This window comes from Mirounga leonina, unplaced genomic scaffold, assembly GCF_011800145.1.
Source record: "Mirounga leonina isolate KUSES-001 unplaced genomic scaffold, KU_Mleo_1.0 Mir_114, whole genome shotgun sequence".
Lineage (NCBI taxonomy): Eukaryota > Metazoa > Chordata > Mammalia > Carnivora > Phocidae > Mirounga > Mirounga leonina.
The window spans coordinates 33,514,440-33,528,829 of record NW_023270265.1 but is presented as its reverse complement, the minus strand read 5'-3'; positions in this window follow the sequence as shown (position 1 = coordinate 33,528,829).

Sequence of the window (14,390 nt, the reverse complement as noted above, 5' to 3'; positions counted from 1 at the left end):
CTTGCTTGAGGCTTGATAATATTTCTTAGTAATTTCAATCTACAATTTCAAGGCAAAGTAGAGCTTATAGTGAAACTTCTATTGGCTTAAAATCATTTTCATTAAAAAACTATCATAATTTTTCCTTTTCTTTTTCTCTCATTGTAACATTGTTAATAAATTCTTTTTTTAGGAGACCAAACCTACTCAATTCTATAGAATGTTTAGAAATTTATTTACAAAACTATATTCTAGATATTTTACTAGAAAATAGGAATAAAACATTGGAAAAAAAATACACTACTGCCACTGAGTTTTCATTTTAGATAAGGATAAGCAGACATTACTTAAGTCAAGAAACAAAAAGTGGAATGTTTTTCTATACCATACTATAAAGGATTGAAACTAGCAGGACTGCATAGGTAACCTTGACTATAGACTAATGATAACATGTTTTCCTTTATTTATCTCTTATTATATGTCTGCCAGTCACTGTATTCAATTGAGATGTCAATTTCTAAAGAACCAGGCTATTTTAAATCAATATTCAGTTGATCTTTGCCAGTCAACCAGGGATATTAGACTTTGAAACTTCAGAGATATAATTTGTGGTAAAAATAATGAAAAAATAAGAAAAGATTATTGGTAGATGTTCAAACAATTTAACTCAGTTGAAAACATGATACACATACTGGTGGTTAATAAATTCATTCAGCTATAATTTAGAGATCTAGAGATGTCCTGGTGGCCAGATCCATTGCCATCTGGGTCAGCTTTACTGAGTTTCCAGATTCTGTTCTGGATTACAGATAACCATTGCTAGACCATCAATACTGCTTCAAAACATTACGTATATTTTATATATATATATAATATGTGTAATATATGTGTATATAATGTTATTTATACATATATAATTTATTTATATATAATTATGTATCCAGATATCTAGAGAGATAGACAAAGAGAATACATTTTTTTATTAAAGTATAATTAACATTTGGTATCATAGTAGTTTTAGATATATGACAAAATGACTCAGCAATTCCATACATTACTCAGTGCTCACCATGGTAAGTGTAGTCACTATCTGTCACTGAACAACATTATTACAATGTTATTGGCTATATTCTCTCTGCTGTACTTTTGATCTCCATGACATCTATTCTGTCACTGAAAGTCTACACTTCTTAATCCCCTCCATTTTACCAAAACCCCCACCCATTTCCCTCTAGTAATCACCAGTTCTCGGTATTTAAGTCTGTTTGTTTGTTTTGTTTTTATTCCACATGTAAGTGTAAATCTTTTAATTATTTAGATCCCTAAACCTAAATTTGAATCCCAGTCCTCCAGTTGGGCTTAACATTGCAGCAACTAATCTCTTTTTTTTTAAGAGTGGGAGGAGAGATGGGGGGAAGGATGGGGGGAGGGAGAGGGAGAGAGAATCTGAAGCAGACTCCATGCTGAGTGTGGAGCCTATCATGGGGCTTGATCTCACCACGGCAAGATCATGACCTAAGCTGAAACCAAGAGTCTGATGCTTAATGGACCGAGCCACCCAGGCACCCCACAGATAGTCTCTTCTAGGGTGCTCTCTCTCCCTCTCTTTTTAAGGTTCTCTTTTTATCATGATCTTAATAACTGTTCTATCAAGAAGTAACCTTCAAAATGTTTGAACAGAAACTACTTTAGGGGAATGTGCTAGATGTATGAGGCTGTTTCTTCAATGTGTTCCAAGATGCTTCTGGAATAAATGGAGGCATGGAGATTAAGTAAGTCTCCTCGGTATGCACAGCAAGGAAGAAGGGAATAAGAAATTCTGAACTGGGTCCGTCAGAATCTAGAGCTGAAGTTCTTGACTTCTAAACAGTCAATCCTTGATAACAGGGTATGGAGAATATTTTTAAATTCTGTTCATTATCTCCACCACTAGAGAGTATTCTAGTTCCCAGTGATTTAAGATATCTTCAGCAAAATTAGTAATTCCAGTTCCCACTATTTTTTGAGCTGAATAAATCAAAACTTCTCAAACATTCGTGCAACTCAAATAATTTCAACAAAGAAAAAAAATATGTGCAAAGTGAAGAAAATGGCTCTCTTAGATTATATAGCCATTCCTAGCTGGATTGCTTTTTAACACAGCTATTTTTAAAATAGCCTTTTATGTTTATAAAAGTCCTTCTTTTCCTCCTTGAAAACAAGTCTAGAAAACTTTCTAAACTTAGTTTATTTTTTTAGGAAAGAATGTGGCTCCATATTTCACACCTTCCTCTTTATAAGGGAAATGTCCTGAGACAGATGTGGCAACCACCATCTCTGCATATGGCAAAGGTTCTTTGCTTGACCAAACTTTAGTCAGGATCCTGAACCCTCACCTAGGCCCACTTGTGCACTTTGTTATAAAACCTAGTTTTAATATGAACCCTGCATCAGGGTGGCTCAGTCGGTTAAGCATCTGCCTTTAGCTCAGGTCATGAACCCAGGGTCCTGGGATTGAGCCCCACATTGGGGTCCCCGCTCAGTGGGGAATCTGCCTCTTCCTCTCCTTCTGCTCCTCCCACTCTTGCTTGTGCTCTCTCTCTCTCTTTCAAATAAATAAATAAAATTAAAAAAAAATGAACCCTGGTAAATCAGTTTAACTAGAACCACCGTCCCTCAATATTTGATCACCATCAATTTCTGATCAGGTTTCTTATTCTCCACCATCTCCCAGGTGATATCTTATCATCCTGATTTGTTTTCAGCAAGAACCCTGTTGTTTTAGCCAGAACCCTCTTACCCCTAGGGTTTCCTTTTAAGTAATTTTCCATCTACTGCTCTCACCCCCTGCTCTTTGGCTATAAATTCCCACTTCTTGTGCTGTATTTGGAGTTGAGCCCAAACTCTTTTCCCACCGCATAGTCCCATAGCACTGGTCCCTATACCAATCACAATGGTCCTGAATAAAGTCTGCCTTACTGTGTTTAACAATTGTCACTGAATAGAGAGAAGCGAGCACTGTAGTCCTCTCAGCAAGAAGGACCCAGTCCTGTGGGCAAATCTCCAGGAGTTACTACTGCAGCTCTGTCAACCTGTGCCTTTTGGGGTGATATTAGGTCTCTTCAGTGGAGAGTAGGAGTATAGGAGAAACTGGGAAGTGGAAGAAAACTGAACACTGAGAAACTGGGAATAAATTTTATATATCATAGCTCACAATTTTGAGAATTCTGAACAAATGATAATTCCAGTAATATTAGGCAACATACACATTCCAAACCTTTCCCCCAGAACTAATTAAAAATATTGACCAATTAACAAAAAAAACAGCGCTACTTCTAAAAGACTGTAATATTCTTGGAATTATAATAAGTATCAACAATGTTCAGAGAGAGATGACCTAAGACATAAAAAAAATAAATACATCTCACAATATTATTTTATATTTTAAATATGGAATCTAAAGGAGGAGGAATTGGGTGAAGGAAAAAATAGTTTATTGGTTCAAATTTTTTTTTCATTTCTTTGAGAAATAAGAGAAATGAGACCCAGATATGTCAAAATTCTGGAGAAATAATACACATTATTTCTCTCTTATTAAGAATCTTATTAGAAAGCAAAAAAAAAACAGTCAGATAAAAATGTAATTGAGTTTGCTGAGCCACTGTAGGAACTTTGAACTTGCAAATAAGTCATTTGCCAAGAGAAAATTATATGTGAAATAAAAATCTAGGATATTACTATTTAATAAGTCAAGTGAGAGAATATTGAGCACTTAACATCATTGTTTATCCCACATCCACTCTGAATACTAAATCATTCAATTTTATTCTTTAAAGACATTTTCCTATTTTAGTTTCTATGTTAGCAGTGATCACAAATCCACTAGAAAAACACATTTTACAACATATTTTAGCCTCATATATTATGATAATTCCAGCAAACAGTAGTATCACATAAAAACAAAAATAATTAAAGCACTCTAGCAACAGCTCCTAACTTGTTGAAGGTAGAATCTCTTTTCTTTCAATATTTACAGCAAATATTTCCTTTTTTTCTGGTGCAATTAATGATCAAAATTATTGTCATCTATTTTTTTATTAACATGGTTTGATTAAATGAAATAATGTACAATTATAAGAATTGTGAAGTTGTGGAGTTGGTGGCAGAGGACTTCTGTTGAACTTTTGTGCACGTAATAATAAAGTGATAAGCTATTTAGATAATGAGAGAAATGGAGTGTGAGTGGAATGTGAATAGTTTTGAACCTCCCTTTCTCTCTTTGGCTGTCTTCTGGAATGTTTCCATGAATCAGTGTTCATTTGACACAATTTCATAATATCTTAATTCCCATTGAATCCTATATTTGTAGAGAGTTTTGGAATTTTTAAAAATAATGATGATTTGAGCTGCACACCCACCTTATAGGAACAAAGGTAATATATACATATAGATATATAGATATAAATTCAGGTAAGGCATAGAGACATTAGGAAACTTGTAAAGGTCACACTGCAAGCTGATGGCAAGAACGAGAACTGAGTTTACCATTTACTCATTAATTTTTTTGAATAAGCATATTATAGGCTCATAGTCCCTCACTATTAAAGATAATTTAGTTCAACCTATAATTGCACAGATGCAAAAACTAATGTCTATGAAAAAGATAACAGGCCTATAGCTACAAGAAAATACTAGATCAAAATTGGGAGTCTAGATCGATTGCTTCACATTGTTCTTGTGAACATATTCCTTAACTTTACAAATGATTTTGAAATTAAATTCAATGTTTCCTACCACATCTGCACTTGTGTCCACACATGGACTTGCCATGGAACAGGTTTCTATGTACAGACCTGGCTTAGCTCTGCTTCTCTAGATGGCTTGGAATTGAAGCAAATTTCTTAAGTGTGAATGCATGTAAAGCCATATGTTGATGAAGTGTGACAACTGACATCATCAAAATACAATTTTATTTTTATCTTCCACCATCTTTTTAAAATATATTCAAGTCAGGATGATCTTCCTCTGCTGTTGGATGAAAACTCTTCCAGACCAAATGCCTTGTACACTCACTATTTTTTTTTTTAAAGAAGAATATCCTACATCCACTTTGTCACTAAGTCTCAATTTCAGAAATCAGAATGTCCAATCCAAAATACTAATTAAAACTCTGAATTTTTCTTAATATTAAAACCTCTCCTCCTTCAATAAGAACTTCATTGAGAGTAGTAGGAAGGGGAGCATGATCAGTTTCTTGTTTAATTCTTTATCTGTGCTTTTCTACCCCTATTTCACCTGCTGGGCACATTCTGACACTGTCAAGGTCTGGGAAGGGTGAGGGTAAAGTAGTAAAGACAAGTGAAATCTTTTATTTAAATGGTACAATAGCAAGCTGTTTTCATGCTCTCTGGGACTCAAAGATTTTTAAAGCTGATTCTTTCTCTTTCTTTCTTTTTTTCTTTCTTTCTTTCTTCCCTCCTTTCTTTCTTTTCTTTTTTCTTCCTTCCTTCCTCCCTCCCTCCCTCCCTCCCTCCCTCCCTCCCTCCCTCCCTCCCTCCCTTCCTTCCTTCCTTCCTTCCTTCCTTCCTTCCTTCCTTCCTTCCTCTTTCTTTCTTTCTTTCTTTCTTTCTTTCTTTCTTTCTTTCTTTCTTTTCTTTTCTTTTCTTTCTTTCTCCTACCTTTCCTTCCATCTTTCCTTTCTTCCTTACTTCCTCCCTTCCTCCCTCCTTTCTGACTTCTGAGCCTTCCTTCAAGGTGGTGGGCAAATCAGAGCAAAGGAATAGCTCTTTCTAAAGAAAAATTCTTCTCAAATAGTTGTCACAAAATGCTCTCTTTTTTCCATTTACCAATCCCTTTTCATATATTTTATCTAGCTAAGGAATCCAAACATTGCAGAACTGATTTACAGAATTGCCTTTTTGTTTTTTTAGTATAGTTGACACACTTCTTAACTTTTGCATATGATGATTTAAAACCTTGCTTTAGAAATTCTCATGTCTTTTATATTGGTGTCTGGTTGAAATTCATTTTTAATATATTGCAGTATGTAACTTATAGTCAAGGTTATGGGTATTTTGAGAATTAGAGAAGACATTCCTGCAGCAAAATAGGTGTTTATTAGATGTTGAGATAATAAATAGATGGGAAAAAAAAAAACAAATTTAGGCATGTTATTGGTTAACATCATTTGTGAATTGCAATGACAATCTTATCTCCACTCAGCACTGGGTTTGGAGATGATTGGGAGAGGGAACATATTTACAAAATCTTATATAGGGATTTATCTTCCTAAACTTGGACATTTATAATTCTCCAATCAGATTGTCTCCTCTAAACAAAATTAAAATTTTAGATATTTATGGTTTTCCTTTCAAGTTTTCAAACACAACTTTTTTAAAAAAGCATTATTTCCTTTATTTAACTTGGAAAATCTTCACATTAATATGCATTTTCCATACAATTTACCAAATGTTAAAAAAGGGTTCTTTTTCTTTTGAAGCCATTCATTTGATACCATCATTATTGATGAAAAATTATAAATACCGTTTACAGATAATTTGTAATTTTTTCCCCTCATCAGTTTTCTTTTTCCTGCATTAAGCTCTTCTGTAGTCAAGCAAAGGGCTACATTGACAGTGATGAGCAAGAATATTTTGTGCTTTGTCAATTCAAATAAATCCCAAGCTAATAAATGACAAGCTATGTTGTTAGCAAGGATTAGCATCCAGTGATGTCTAAAAAAGGACCTGTGTATAGACAGTCACAAGTAGTGCTGATAGTATTTTTAAGAGTAATTTTTTAATCCATCATCCTTTGACATGGTTTGATTATATCCAATACCTTTATTCTTCCTGGTTTTCTATCATTGGCTCTATTTGAAACTGATCTGAAATGCAAGACACTTTCTCTGCCTAATGCCCATTGGGAATCAGGTATTTTGTTAATTATTTATAAAATTGTTCTAATTATAAGACATATTATGTTTTTGAGTGCAAGTAAAGCCAAACTGTCCATTAAGTATGGAAGACCCATAAGGAGAAGGAAAGCAAAATGAGGATGATGCTAACTAATGCTCACACTGTAGGATTACATGATCAGTGACCATGTTCTTTACTTGATTATTGTCCTTGCAACATATAGCAAATTGAACTGGCAAACACAGTTTTCCCTTCAAATGCATTGTATAATCATATTTGTTTGTACAAAATAACGAAAAATGACCCAAAATATTTGTATGAGGGCTGAAAATAATAACTGTCCAGTAGTTGTTATATGATAATAGTGAAGCATGTATTGTGGGAAAGACTACCTGAGTTCCAATGCAGTTTCTTCTAATAGGTGGCTGTGTGGCCACTTACTAACTTAATACTACTTGAGTATCATTATGAGTTAAGTAGAAGTACTTAAAAGTACTATTATTCCTTGCATACTTGTACTTGCCTCAGGTAGTATTTGTAAAAATGAATGATATAATGCATGTAGAACATATAGCAAGTTTCTGGCACATAGTGAACATTTAATAAATATTAGGTAGTAATATTTTTTTGTAGATTGTGTTGCTGCTGTTCAGGTATCAGTCAGTCAGTCATTAGTGACCATACCAGATAATGAGAGAAGCACTGGAATCAGAGTAGATTGGCAAGCAGTCATAGTTTCTGTTTTCAAGAGCTTCCTATCTGGTAGGAAGACAGACAAAAACACAGAATCAAATGAAGTAATTGCAAAGTTTAATAAAGTTTATAAATAAATAATAAAGGAATGAAATAGGACAAAAATGGTGAGGGATCTATGTTAGCTGTTAGAAATGGAATCACCAAGAAAGGAGCATTTACTATTCCCGGTGATCTGTTTAAGAGATGAGAGACAGCTATATGAAGAATGTGAGTAAAAGCATCCAAGCAGGTGAACAGCACGTGCAAATGTAATGAGAAAGGAAAATGGTTAGAAAATAAAAAAACAAAACAAAATAAAACATAGAGAAAGGCAGCTGGAACATATTGTGAGGGGGGTGGAGGGGGCATCATGCCCTGAAGATATAGTCAGGATTCAGCTCACTCAAGATCCCATTGACCATTTTAAGGATTTTTGAATTTCATTGTGTGGAATGGGAACCCATTGAAAGGTTTTAAGCAAAGGTGTAGTGTAACATAATTTACATTTAAAACATCTTTGGGGCACCTGGGTGGCTCAGTTGGTTAAGCGACTGCCTTCGGCTCAGGTCATGATCCTGGAGTCCCAGGATCGAGTCCCGCATCAGACTCCCTGCTCAGCAGGGAGTCTGCTTCTCCCTCTGACCCTCCTCCCTCTCGCGCTCTCTGTCTCTCATTCTCTCTCACACAAATAAATAAAATCTTAAAAAAAATAAAACATCTTTTGTGCTGCTTATGGACAAGTATCTCAAAATGTTTTGTATCCTAATCAGTTAGTGAAGGAGGCAGGATCTGACCCAGGTAGTCTTTCTCACAACCAGGCCCTTAACTAGTATGCAATGTTGCTACTGCTTCTACAGTCCTTACCTAGAACCTCTCATAAGTACTTTGGGTGATTTTTAGTTACCTTGTACAAACAAATCTGATTGTACAGACTATTTGAGGGGAAACTGTATCTGTTATATCAATTTGCTATTGTACTGAACAGAACTAACATGCTCAACTACTCATGTGACTCTGCAATAGGTAACATCATTTTCCCTTTGCCGTTGTTCCTCTGATAGGCTGTTTATTCTTAATTTGGCTTCATCTTGCACTGAATCACATATGTCTTGTAATTACAAGATTTTTATAATAATTAACACAATTTTGGGTTCCTAATTGGTATCAGGCAGAGAAAGTATCTTGCATTTCAAATCGGTTTCAAATGTAATCAATGATAGAAAACTGGGGTAAAAGAAGATACTGAATGTGTTCAAACCATGTCAAAGAATGATGGATTTTTAGAAAAGAATATTCTTTAAAACACTATTAGCACTGAAGTGGGTAAGCTAGGTTCTTATCTCAAGGAGTTGAAGAATGAATCTCATGGACAAAGCAGAGTGAGTAAAGTGACAGAAGTTTATTAAGCAAGGATACAGAAAAAGCTCTCAGGGGTGAGAGGGGTCCAGACAGGGTTGCCACTGTGGGCTTTAGGGTTGGTCTTTTATAGAAAGCTAACCAGGGAACTTAAATCTTTTTGGCTTCTCTACTTGACAGCACCTTTGTGTAAGCAGGACTAGTGATAACATCTTTAATGGCTTACTTCTTTTTAGGGTCTGTTTATTTTCTGTTGACCACAGGAGACTGTCATAAATAAGACCCGCCCCTCAGACACCTAGGGCAGGGTGGTCTGGAGTGTTCCTTATCTCTGGTTTCCTTATACCTCCACATTTCTGGGATTTCTGTGAGCCTGATCATGGAGCCCCCTATCTCTCTCCCTACCTAGTCCTGCCTGTCCCATTCTCAGCACTATCTGTGATTGTGTATACACAGTCCCTTCTTTAGACATTACTGGATGTTAATCCTTGCTAACAATATACCTTATCATTTACTAGCTCAGGATTTATGTGAATTGACAAAGCACAAAATATTCTTGCTCATCACTGTCACTGTAACTCTTCACTTGACTCTGGAAGTGCTTAATGCTGGAAAAAAATGATGATGGGGAAAGAAGATTACAAATGTAATGATCTATAAACTGTATTTGCAGTTTTTCATCAATATGGTACCAAACGGATGACTTCAAAAGAAAAAAAACATTTTTTAAATCAATTGTCAAGTAACATGGCAAATATATATTCAAAAGAAGACATTCCAAGTTAAAGAAAGGATTTTTTACCTTTTATTTTGAAAACTGTGAAGAGTAACCATAAATGATAAAAAACCCTTAAACTCGGTTAAGTGAGGACCATCTGATTAGAGAAACGTAATTGTGTAAGTTTTGGGCAGTAAATCAAAATTATGACTGCAGAATTCCTATAAAAAATTTGGGAAATATATTTCCTCTCCCGGTCATCTCCAATCCAAATGCTACATTGGGAGAGTTTGGATCTTTCATCTTTGTTTTAAATTATATATACATATGCAAATCATCAATATATAAATATGCAAGTCATCAAATGAAATTAGTTAAATGTTAATAAAAGTACATTTCTACTTTTATTAAACAAAAGTAAGTATACCTAACACTTCTATTATATTTATCCTGTATCCATTGTCCTGTGGTGCTGGTAAGTTAATGTGACCCACCCTGAAGACAATTATAGTATTAAAGAGACTAGATGGAGCTCAGTAGTAGGTGGAGGTAGGAGGTGCATCGTGTTGCTCTTGTGGTTGTGCAGATGAAAACTGAGGATAGCTTTAGCTCCGGTGGTGGCAAATTCTGAGGTTGAAAAGGCAGTGACTTTAAGATATTTTTCTCATGTATAATGTAGAGATTTATTGCAGGAATTACATGACTATTGCCATCTCTTGGTTCATAGCATCAATGGTTTTCCCATTGAATGCTTATTCATTTTAATTCTACCAATGAAGTCTACTGAGGAAACTTAGTAGGCTAATGGACTAAAACCCCCTCTAATTTGATTAGCTCACTTTCCAATATGATTGGCCAAAAGGAGTTGGTTTGGAGAATTGGTGATATATTCATTTTGCTTGTTGACACAGATCAGTGGGTTGTAGACATATATAAAATTAAATGTAATGATTTCCAAAAATTGAAGCTAATTTAATGTATACCTTATTAACCCTTTTCTCAAATGAATAAGCAACACAAGGCATTAAAAAATCTCTAGGTCTAAGTACATTGACATCAAATTGCTCTCAACACTCCCTCTTTACGAAATGATTGAGGCCAGTGTGCTTGGGAACGAGGGAGATCTAATCGTTATGGAGAAACAGAATCTCAGCTATATTTTCACCATGTTTCTGCAGGAAGTGTTTCATGTTAGACAAACAATTTGGGTTTATGCAAGATTAACAATAATCAAGGATTGGATAATTGAGTGAATTCATTCAAAAGCAGCTTTGTCCCTTAGCCTTCTATCCACTGATTTCTTCTTTTTCCTCTTGTCATTTTTGGTCCTGTGTTTGGGTAGGGATCTGTTAATACATCTGCAGCAGTTTTGGGAAAGGATTGTTGAATAAAGATTGTCGCAAAGGTTTGTAAAGCAATTAAATGTGTCCGTTTTCTGTTAGTGTTACATAGCAGCTTTAAACTTAGTGGCTTACAAGAACAACACTCATTTATTTGTTCAGGAATCGGCCCTTTGGGCAGAGCCTGGCAGGATCTACTCTTCTCTGTTTGTCACAGCATCAGCTGGGGCAGATTCACGGGGTGTTCAGCATCTCCATTTGAGATAACTCAGTTGCTATTGAGGGCATGCAAGTTGGCACTGGCTGTCAGCTGGAGCTAGGTTCTGTTCCTCTTCCTTATGGCATGGTGGCTGAGCTCCAGATCATGTGTCAGAAGAGAACCAGACAGAATGTGTTATCACCCTCTATCTAACCTCAGGAGTCATATAATGTCACTTGTGTCATAGCCACTGTCTGCCCAGATTAAGAGAAGGGAATGTCAGAGTCATATGATAGGTAGGGCATATGGGATGAGTGAGATTGTTGCAGCCATTTTTAGAAAATACTATTTCTCATAATTAATTTTTCTTAGATAATCACCTAAAAGTTTTCATGTTTGATGATAAACAACTACACAGAGTAATTAGATTTTCTGTGAGGTTACCATATAGGTATTAAGAAAAAGTTTTATTAGAAAGTGGAAGTAGTAGTATTGCTTTATTGTAATTGTTTTGTATTTTTTTGGCATCATTCTTTGTTGATTAAATCGAGATGTATTAGGATTCCAAAAATGCAAAGAGACTGGAAGGCATTTCTGTTTGCTACAGGCAAACACACAAACACACATACACACACAGGACCTCACATTACCCTCTCCCCACCACATGTATACACAAACCCTGTTGCTGCTTGGCATTTCTGGCATGTCCTCGGGGTAGGACACTCAGACTGTACTCTGGGTCAGACCAAGGTGTCAATTCCCAAAACCCAAGAGAGAAAGGACGCCATCCAAAGTTCCTGAAGCTCCGGAGACAGGCTCCTGGCAGGGACAGGCAGCAGCAAAGAGAGAAGCGGTGGCGAGGGTCTGGGGCCCCCTTCCGCCAAGAGGGAGAGTCACTGGGGGTGGCGGCGCCCGCAATCCACACGCAGCCGGGGTCGCAGCTCCCTCACTCCTGCGGGTCCCACCAGCCGGCCCGCAGCCCCTCTGCCATTGACATCCATCCACCTCCGACCCCGCCTGGTGGTGGCGCGTCCTCTTCAAGCGGCCCCACCTGCCCCAGAAATGTTTTCGCCAATCCCCTTTTCATTTGAGGGGTCTCGGGGTCCTTTTGCGCCCTCCCCTACGGCCGCTCAGGGGAGATCGCTGCAGCAGCACTCAGGTTTGGGACCTCCCTCAGGTTCAACTTTGGGAAGAAGTGGGAAATGTAGGGGCGCGGCGGCGCCATCTCTCGAGGCCTGCTCTGTGCTCGCGTTCCTCTGCGCGCGGGAGGAAGCGGATTTGTGCCCCAACCTAACTCCCCCTTTCCCCCCGTCCACCAAGCTCGGAATGGATCAGGGTCGGGATCTAGGCTCCTGAAATCCCAGCCTGCGGAGGCAAGGCAGGGCTCCCCCACGCCCCTACGTCGCCCAGGGCGCCCTCTGTCGGGAGCGAGTGGAGAGGAGGAAGGGCGTGGAACCCCGGGGGTCCCCTGCACCGAGTCAGCTAGGCAAGGACAAAGCCTTCGGCTTCCCTATGGAGGAACTCAGGCGGACCAGGCATCGGGTTTGCTCCAACAAGACTCCGTAGGGGAACAAGCCACGGTCCACTAGCCTGGTTTAAAAAAAAAAAAAAAAAAAAAAAACAACGCAGAGTGGATAAGTGGATAGAGAAAGGGTGAAAGGGTGATGAGGCAGGAAGCCAAGAGATGAAGGGTGCAGACGGTTAAAGCCAGCGGTGAATGAGATGGAAAGGAGAAGGGGTGAAATGAAAATTTCTGCATTTGGTGAAGTAGACTCTATGAACTACAGCCTTCACCCATATTTCTTAGAAATAATAAAACCTGCTGAAAAAACCATCTTCGTCCCCATCTCATCCTCGGCTCCTTCGAATCCAAGAATCCAGAAACCTTCTTCGCAAGCAAATTTATTTCCAGTCTGTTTGCTCGGAAAAGCACAGGTTATGCAGCCGCTACATTTCTCTGTGTTTTCTGTTGTAATTTCCAGACACTTTTTCAGAAAAGTGTTACTTTAGTTACTTTAGTTTTCTATTAAAAGTTGTGCACATTTAAAAATAATGATCTACTCATTTTTATTTCTTTTGGTACATAGGCATATATTACATTAAGGCAAATCATGATAATATATTTAGTATGATATCATCCACAGGGTTTACCCTATAATACAACCTTTTTGTCAGAGGTTATGATTTCATATCATTCCCAGGAATGGTTTAATCAAATAATTGAATCAGAAATTCTTTCCATTCAGGTTTGAGAGACTTTGCCTTCACTTCCTAACTTAATTACCATATCTTTCATATCATAACTCTGAAAATTAATCCTCCAATTTGAACTTGAATCTTCTTATACTAATTAAATAACTTTCCTGCTGCTTTAAGTAATTAATCAAAGTTCTGTATTTAAGCAAAAAGCTTGAATTTTTGAAACATGTAAGACTCGTTAAGCCAAGATTCAAAGAACTTTGGATTTGAATTACTTCTGCCATTCATTGCTTTCCAAGTTTCCAAGTGGAAAATACACCTTAACCCTTTGACTTCTATATTTCTTCATATCTTGAAAGAGAGATGTTGGAAAGAGAGAGAAGAGAGCATATCAGAAATCAGAAATTCCAGTTAGGAAATGGTACAGAATACCACCACCCAGGACCATCAAGAACAGGTCCATCACCCTAAAATTTCATCTGTGCTGCTATTTCTTCCCCCTTCCCTTGACACCTGGTAACCACTGATCAGCCGCCCATCTCATGGTTTTGCCTTTTTCATAATGCCACATAAGTGCAGTCATGCAACTTGTAGCCCCTTAAGTCTGACTGTTTTCATTTAGAAAAACGCTTTTAAGGTCCATCTGTGTTTTTGTATGAAGTCACAGCTCATCCCTTTTTATTGCTGAGTATTTTTCCATTGTATGGACGTGCTTCAATTTGTTTATCCCTTACCCTGTTCTAGGACATCTTGGGGATTTCTAGGTTTTATAACTAAACCTGTTATAACGCTCTTCAGGAGGTGGTTACGGAAGTGGTAAATTTTTTGTTGGGTCTAGAAGGTTGAGTTGCAGCTTACCAAGGAGCAATGTTAAGTGGAAGACTTGGAAGTTGGAAAAATAATGAAGAAAAAGAGAAAAACTTTCAGTCCAGACTCTACCACCCATTCTTAGGAAAGGCTTTCTGAGT